This window comes from Staurois parvus, unplaced genomic scaffold, assembly GCF_062004578.1.
Source record: "Staurois parvus isolate SC_StPar_1 unplaced genomic scaffold, SC_StPar_1.0 ptg002181l, whole genome shotgun sequence".
Lineage (NCBI taxonomy): Eukaryota > Metazoa > Chordata > Amphibia > Anura > Ranidae > Staurois > Staurois parvus.
This window is the reverse complement of record NW_028319977.1, coordinates 199,862-208,909: the sequence shown is the minus strand read 5'-3', so window position 1 is coordinate 208,909 and position 9,048 is coordinate 199,862.

Genomic DNA, 9,048 nt, shown 5'->3' with positions numbered 1-9,048 from the left:
ATTATTTATTTATCTCAGGTACTTATATAGCACCGTCAATTTATGCAGTGATTTTACATACATATTGTGCATTCACATCAGTCCCTCACCCTCAAGGGGCATACAACCTAAGGTCCCTAACTTACATTCATACATACACATACTAGGGCCAATTTAGACAGGAGCCAATTAATCTACCAGTGTCTTGAGAGTGTGGGAGGAAACTGTAGTACCCAGAGGAAACCCACACAGGCTCAGAGAGAACATACAAACTCCAGGCAGGTGGTGCCATGGTTGGGATTTGAACCAACTACCCTAGCACTGCCAGGTGGAAGTGCTAACCATTTATCCATGTATTAGAATGCTACTCTTCATTTGTGCTCTGACTTCTCACCAGAGCTACAGGAACAATGTCATTTTTTCATGGAAGTACAGAGAAGCTTGAGGGAAAAAATACTGTCATACAGCATGATCTACCCAAGGAAGCTATAGGTCCACATGCCTGCTCTACCAAGTTTTTTGAGATCCCGACTACTCTGCTGACTTGTTTGACTCACTCATCCTGATTGGTTTCATAGCTAAAATTTTGTTTATCCTCTTTTACTTTTTTTACTGGTTGTTTTATGCAGAAGTGATGCTGTGGATGCTTGCTCTCTGCAGTGAGCTTATTCCATATATTAGTTGAGGTCCACTGGCAAACCCTGGGATTGTTCTGAGATTTATCAAAGGGGCTTGTAGCAAGCCAACTTCTTGCTGGGCACAGGACAGGAACTAGATTGCCAAAACCCCATTAAGTGTATGATATGCTTGCGTTTGTCATTGTTGTTTTGGGCTACAAATGCTGCTCTGTTCTTTTATTCCATTTTTGTCCTCAGAGCAGCCTGGATGACATTTTCTTTATATATCTTGGGCAGGGCCATAGATCATTTTTTTTCTGGGGGGTTCAGCTCATGGCTGAGCTGCATTTTCACTGCCCCCCTACTGCTCCCCCTTAAGCAAAGTGGCGAGCGGTTGGTTAGAGGGTGAAAGGAAGCAACAGGTAGTGGTGCTGCAGGCCAACCTGATGTCCTCCAGCCAATGCTGGGACAAAGTCATCCACTGCTCAGGGAAAAGGTGCCAAACTGTGCCCCCCCACCTTCCCTTTAGGGTTAGCAGTGATGTCGCAGTCACTACTCCTGTCATCCTTGTAACAGAAGTAACTGGCACAGGGAGTCCCCATCCCTGCAATAAACCATAGCACCCAGGGCAGCCGTCCCTTTATTTTTACCAACAACCTATAATATATCAAACACTCGTATAAAAAAAACAAAATTAATCTGTATTTAGGGTTGGGTCACACTAGGTCCAGTCTGTTTTTAACCAATTCAATACCGGGCAATTTTACACCTTCCTGCCCAGGCCAGTTTTCAGGTTTCAGCGCTCTCACACTTTGAATGACAATTGCGCAGTCATACAACATTGTATCCAAACTAAAATTTTTATCATTTTCTTAACACTACTAGAGCTTTCTTTTGGTGGTATTTAATCATCGCTGGGGTTTTTATTTTTTGCTAAATTAACAAAAAAAGACCAACAATTTTGAAAAAAAAACAAATTTTTCTTTGTTTCTGTTATAAAAGTTTGCAAATAAGTAATTGTTCTTCATAAATTTAGGCCGAGATGTATTCTGCTACATGTCTTTGGTGAAAATAACCCAAATCAGTATTTATTATTTAGTTTGTAATAAAGTTATAGAGTTCACAAACTATGGTATATACTGTATCTGAATATTGATCAATCCTGAAGTACTGACAGCCAATCTAATTTCTTGAGGTCCAAGAATGTCAGAATAGTACAGATATCCCCCAAATGACCCCTTTTTGCAGAGTAGACAGTCCGACGTACTTCATAAGAGGAATGGCGAGTTTTTTGAAGTTGTAATTTTATTGTCATAATTTTTCGGAAATGAAGAAATTAAAAAAATGATTTTCACTATTTTTTTTTACATACTGTCACCAGTGCAGTATAGCGCCATCATATTACTGGCATGGTGGTGATCAGGGACACTGACTGGTGACAGTACGAAAAAAAATATTGATAATTTATATTTATTTTTTTTTATTTTTGTATTATTTTTTATTACATTTTTTTCTCTTTTTTTAAGATTTTTTTCATATTTCACTATGACCAAAGTAGTATAATGTTACCATAGTAACATTGTACTACTTTGGGGAAGTGATCAGTATTTTTTTTTTTTTTACACAATTTGCTTATAGCAAAGAATTTCTTTGCTATAAGCGAGCATTTACCTGAATGACATCGATTCATTCAGGGTTTTTTTTGTGCTTAGCCGTGATTTGGCCACAACTAATCACATGACAAAGCTGGGCTGTGATTGGCCCAGCTTGTGTAAGTGATCGCTGTGACCACTCTTGTACACAATGGATGGCATGAAAGGAAGCCATCCATTGTATACAGCTGTCATGTGACCTGCTGTGATTGGTCACAGCAGATCACATGGCACTGGAAACGGGGTCGGTACACAGGTCTGTCATCTACCCTGTCCGAGGTACACGGCCGGTGACAGATCGTGCCGCTGCGTGGCCCTGCGGGCAGGCGCAATGCACATGCCTGGTAGGATGCCATATGGCATCCACCTGGAGGGACGAGCTGTTCGCCGCCCGTCATCTGGCTATAGGCCAGGCGGCAACTGGTAAATACCCCTTTTCATGGTATTAGAAAATTAGATGCTGGCCAAGTCCCTTCAAGTCTGACTGAACAATCTGCACTTTATCACCCTTGCAAGTTTGCAAATTACCTCCTTTGATATGTAACAAGTTGACCCCTGAGTGCCAAGCTGATCTTGCTTAAAATGAACCTAGCAAAGAGTCCTTGGCTATCCTTTTGGTCAATAATGTGAATATACTCCATATATGTATTTACAATATCCTACATCAGTGGTCGGCAAGCCGCGGCTCGCGAGCCACATGCGGCTCTTTACCCAGTCTAATGCGGCTCTTCTGTGTGCCGGGCGCCTGCTCCCCTCCCTCCTCTCGGTCGGCCGCTCCCCTGCCTCCTCTCGGTTGGCAGCCCCAAAAGTCCGCGCGGACCTTTTAATCCAGCCTGCGGATGTGGCTGTCAGGATGTGTGTAGGCGGGGCAGCGTGCCGAACGTGAGGGGAGGGGAGCTAGGCTCCTCTCACAGTCCGCCCTGAAGACCCGAACGGCGCGGGAAGACAGCGAGAGGAACGCAAAAGGTAAGTGAATTGACACGGGGGACTTGGCTTACTAGAAGGGGGGGGGGGAATAGTAGTGTGGGGGATGAAATACTATATGAGGGATGAATTACTTTATGAGGGATGAAATACTATATGGGGGGATGAAATACTATATGGGGGGATGAAATACTATATGAGGGATGAAATACTATATGAGGGATGAATTACTATATGAGGGATGAATTACTATATGAGGGATGAAATACTATATGGGGGGATGAAATACTATATGGGGGGATGAATTACTATATGAGGGATGAAATACTATATGGGGGGATGAAATACTATATGAGGGATGAAATACTATATGGGGGATGAATTACTATATGAGGGATGAATTACTTTATGAGGGATGAAATACTATATGGGGGGATGAAATACTATATGAGGGATGAAATACTATATGAGGGATGAATTACTATATGAGGGATGAAATACTATATGAGGGGATGAAATACTATATGGGGGGATGAAATACTATATGGGGGATGAAATACTATATGAGGGATGAAATACTATATGAGGGATGAAATACTATATGAGGGATGAATTACTATATGAGGGATGAAATACTATATGAGGGATGAAATACTATATGGGGGGATGAAATACTATATGGGGGGATGAAATACTATATGGGGGGATGAAATACTATATGAGGGATGAATTACTATATGAGGGATGAAATACTATATGGGGGGATGAAATACTATATGGGGGGATGAAATACTATATGAGGGATGAATTACTATATGAGGGATGAAATACTATATGGGGGGATGAAATACTATATGAGGGATGAATTACTATATGAGGGATGAAATACTATATGGGGGGATGAAATACTATATGAGGGATGAAATACTATATGGGGGGATGAAATACTATATGAGGGATGAAATACTATATGGGGGGATGAAATACTATATGAGGGATGAAATACTATATGAGGGATGAAATACTATATGAGGGATGAATTACTATATGGGGGATGAAATACTATATGAGGGATGAAATACTATATGAGGGATGAAATACTATATGGGGGATGAAATACTATATGGGGGATGAAATACTATACGGGGGATGAAATACTATACGAGGGATGAAATACTATACGGGGGATGAATTGCTATGGGGGATGAATTACTATATGGGGGATGAATTACTATGGGGGATGAATTACTATATGGGGGATGAATTACTATATGGGGGATGAATTACTATGGGGGATGAATTACTATGGGGGATGAATTACACTATGGGGGATGAATTACTATATGGGGGATGAATTACTATGGGGGATGAATTACTATATGGGAGATGTATTTTCAGTTTTAAAAATGTGGCTCTCAAAATAAATTTCAATCATGGTTTTGGCGAGATTTGGCTCAGTTGAAAAAAAAGGTTGCCCACCACTGTCCTACATGTACGACAATTGTACTGGGTCCACACATGCTTAACAGTGACCAAGCTTGAAAAAGAAAGCAATGGAAACTAATAACAAGAGCTGTAAATGCAGTGGAAGTTGCACCCTATTGTGAAGAAAATGTGAAAAAGAGATACCAAGACATCAAGGGCAACATCAAGAAGAAAATGGCCTTGATCAGGAAGGAAAGGTTAGTCTGATTGTGTGTGCTGAAATTAGAAAGCATGACTACAAATGTCTTAGATTTGTCACAAGGAAATGTCACTTCATCTCTTTTAATGTAGAAAATGTAACTTGTTTGCTTCATTTCTTATTTCTTTTCCTCTAGGCATAAAACTGGTGGTGGATTACAATCTTCTGTGGAGATGCTGAACTATAGTCCTTCATCCATGAAGAGACAGTGGCAGGGCTGACCAAAGGTTTCGATAAATGAGCAACAAGAGAGATAATTCTAGATGTGAACTATGCATGTTCAATATTGATGCTGGCTTCTTTCTTGAAGCCCTATTGAATGCTGTCAGGAGGATCTCCCCCTCCTTCAGAATACAATACTGTTTTGGCAAATTTTCCCTAGAGGTGACTATGGAGCATCTTTGCCCAGCGCTGGATTTGTCCTGGACTTGGGTGAGTTTGCAAGAAGGGGAGGACATTGGCCAAATTTGACTTAATCAGCATCTGTTCTCTTGCAGATGACCCCACAGAGGAAGGAAACATCCTACTCTTTTCTGAGGTAGCAAATGTTCAAGATCTAGGCTTCTCTGCATCTGACAAAAATGATATCAGCCGATCTTCACAACAGCAGCCTAATGTCAGTGTTGAGGTAGTCAATCTTTGCCCACGTCTTCAAGTTCACAAAACAAATAATTTCCGCCAAAGTTCCTGAGAAAACAGACTGACAGGAGAGTGAACACAGGAGTGTAACATGTGAACATATACTTTCATGAATGATGGATGTGGTATGCAAGGAGACATATTTGGTAGTAAAAAGTGTTTTATCAGGAAGCAAGCCTCCAGTTATTCTGTTACTGTCAAAACAGTGGTAGAGCTGTGATTGCCTTACTCTGTAGGCATCATGGACAGATCCTGGGAAGCCGGTGACAGCATTTCTGATGAACATACTGGCTTCGCAGGCAACCTCTATGTTTAGTGAGTGGTAGCCCTTTCTATTACGGAAGATGTGTTCTTTAACAGAGGGGGCAAAAACAGGCTCATGGGTGCAGTCTATGACACCCATAACATTGGACATCCCAGCTACTGCATAAAAATCATTCTTAATCTGCTCCCACTCTGATGTGTGTTAGGCAGGTAGATAAATTTGGGCACAATTTGCCTGAAACCCTGCAAGGCCATAACAAGCAAATGTGAGTAAGATGGCAGAGATATACCACCACCCCTCCCACTACCATCTGATTGGAGGCTTTGCTGAGAAAGTGCAGGCCACCCAGCAACTTGGTCATGGGTGGTATGGCATGACTTCATACTGTGGTGGACTGCAGAAAAGGGAAAAATTCCACAAAGAGAAACCTAATCAGGTCATTAGACAGACAAAATTTAGATAGCACTTCTGCTTCACTGAAATCATTCAGCAAGGTGTGTTGCTTAACCACCTTCCGCCCGCCCTATAGTACAATGATGGGTGCAAGGTGGTTCTCTCGTTCTGATAGGCCATCATATGACATCCTACCATTTTCACGGCGCATGTGCGGCTCAGGGAGTGCGCAGCGCGGTGATCGCCGGTCTGCTGTGTCCCTCGGACACAGCGGATCACGGAAAGAGCCGAAGATGTCGGCTCGGTCATGTGATCAGCTGTGTCCAATCACAGCTGATCACATGTAAACACGGAAATGCCGGTTATCGGCATTTCTCTCCTCTCGAGCTGTCACGCTGACAGCTCGAGAGGAGAGGAGAGCCGGTAATTGGCTTTCCGCGGAGGGGACATGTACACTGATCATCAGGGCACTGATGATCAGTGTGCCCTGAAGATCAGTGTGGCCCCAGAAGTGCCACCTGTCAGTGCCCATCAGTGCCACGTGCCAGTGCCCATCAGTGCCACATCAATGCCACATATCAGTGCCCATCTGAACTGCCTTTCAATGTCACCCATCAGTGCCAGTCAGTGCCACCTATCAATGCCAATCAGTGCCACCTATCAGTACTGCCAATCAGTGCCACCTATCAGTGCCAGTCAGTGCTGCCCATCAATGCCAGTCAGTGCCGCCTATCAGTGCCAGTCAGTGCCGCCTAACAGTGCCAGTCAGTGCAGCCTAACAGTGCCAAGCAGTGCCGCCTATCAGTTCCAGTCAGTGCCACATATCAGTGCCATATATCAGTGTCATGTATCAGTGCTGCCTTTCAGTGCCCATCAGTGATGCCTGTCAATGCCCATCAGTGCAACCTACCAGTGCCTCCTCATCAGTGCCCATCAGTGCCACCTATCAGTGTCCATCAGTGCAGCCTATCAGTGCCCATCACTGCAGCCTCATTAGCGCACATCAATGAAGGAGAAAAATCACTTATTTACAAAATTGTAAAACAAAAACTAAGAAAAAACGTTTTTTTCACAATTTTCAGTGGTTTTTGGTTAGTTTAAGAAAAAATAAAAATCCCAGAGGTGATTAAATACCACCAAAAGAAAGCTCTATCTGTCTAAAAAAAAATGATAAAAATTTCATATGGGTACAGTGTTGCATGACCGCACAATTGTCATTCAAAGTGTGACAGCGTTGAAAGCTGGAAATTGGCCTGGGCAGGAAGGGGGTAGAAGTGCCCTGTAGGTTAGTGGTTAAAGGAACACGGCCACATGGCAACCACACACCTCCTTCTCCTGACCCTCCTTAGAATGGCCTGAAACTCCCATAAATTTGCCACAAAAAGATTCATTAGGGATGTAGGAGAAAGCAATGCAATGTACAGCTGGCAAGTAAGGTTAGACAAGCCAAATGCTGATTGGGTTGTGGTTTGGTGCCACTTTGGAAACATTTCCATGCCCTTCCCATACAGGTGTGATGACCAAAGTCATCACTTCCATTATTGCCGCATGCCTGGATCACTACTTAATTACGCATGCAGTTATTTATTTACTTCCATCTGTGAACTGAGTTTAACGGCTTTTAATGTGGTATTTACCTAGTATTTTGAGTGTTCTGCATTAACCTCCCTGGCGGTATTCCCGAGTGTAGCTCGGGGTAAAGTTTCAGTACCACAAGCGGTAACCCCGAGCTACACTCGGGAATACCCTGCAGTGTTGCTCTGGGATCTCTTCTGCACTTACCTTGTCCTGCGCTCCCGCAATGTGTCCCCTGCAGCATCTCCAGCCATGCCCTCCAGCCGATGCCGGCATCCATCTTCTGGTTCCGTTCCCTGCGAGCGTCGGTACGGGGGATGGAACCGGCGGGAAATTCAAAAATGTGACATTCACTCAATACACTAAAATTTGATAGTATTACATTCCTGTATCAAACCATTTCACATACATTTTGTCCCGAGTGCTTTGTCCGGCGCCCTGCCTTCATTTTTACTGTTCTTTCTGCCTGGAAACTGAGAAATGTCCATGGCGTCCAAAAAGCGTCCCTTTAGGTCAAAAGTGGTTTTAGACCGGCTAGAGAACAGCGATAGTAAATCAGAACCACTTGCAGAATTGAGTGATAATGATTCGTGGGGGAAATTCATCATCAGACACTGAAAACGATTCTGCGACTTTGCTTAGTGATGTGCGAACTTGACGCTATATTTCAAACTTCAGTGTTTTTGGTTTGATTATATTATTGAATTAAATTTCTTATTATTATATTATTATTTTTATGATTATTTATTAAATTATAATTTATGATTTTGTGTTTCAAATTTTATCATCCCCGGGATGTTTACTAGACTCTTGTTCAGACAGATTTAAGTGGGTTATTCCTAAGAATTACAGGCCTACAATAAAAAAACAACATATTTCCATGCAAAAAAAGTACCGATTTGAGCACAGAAATACTGACATAATCAGACCGATAGGGAGGTTAAATACCATAAAATGGTGTAGTGAATTGACAGTTTAATATTTTTTTTTTAAAGTTCTTCTTTAAGGTAGGCACAGATAAAGTGTTAGCTCTCTGTAAGTAATCTTTTTCATGTTTAAAAAATGATCCTTTAGGGCTATGTGTGGCTGTAGGACTGTTCCTTATAGTTCAGTAATTAGGGAGTATTATCAGAATACAAGGACTGTAGGATATGTGTGCAGTGTATACTGCAAGTTGGTTCAAACTCTGTTTAATCATGCCCCTTTAGGCCACAGTATTAAGTTTAACATTTTTTATTTTGTTCCACAGTGTCCCTCTTTGTCATGTTTTAATGCTGGGAAGTATGCTTACTATCTCCAGTGCTGCCCTTCTTTCATCAT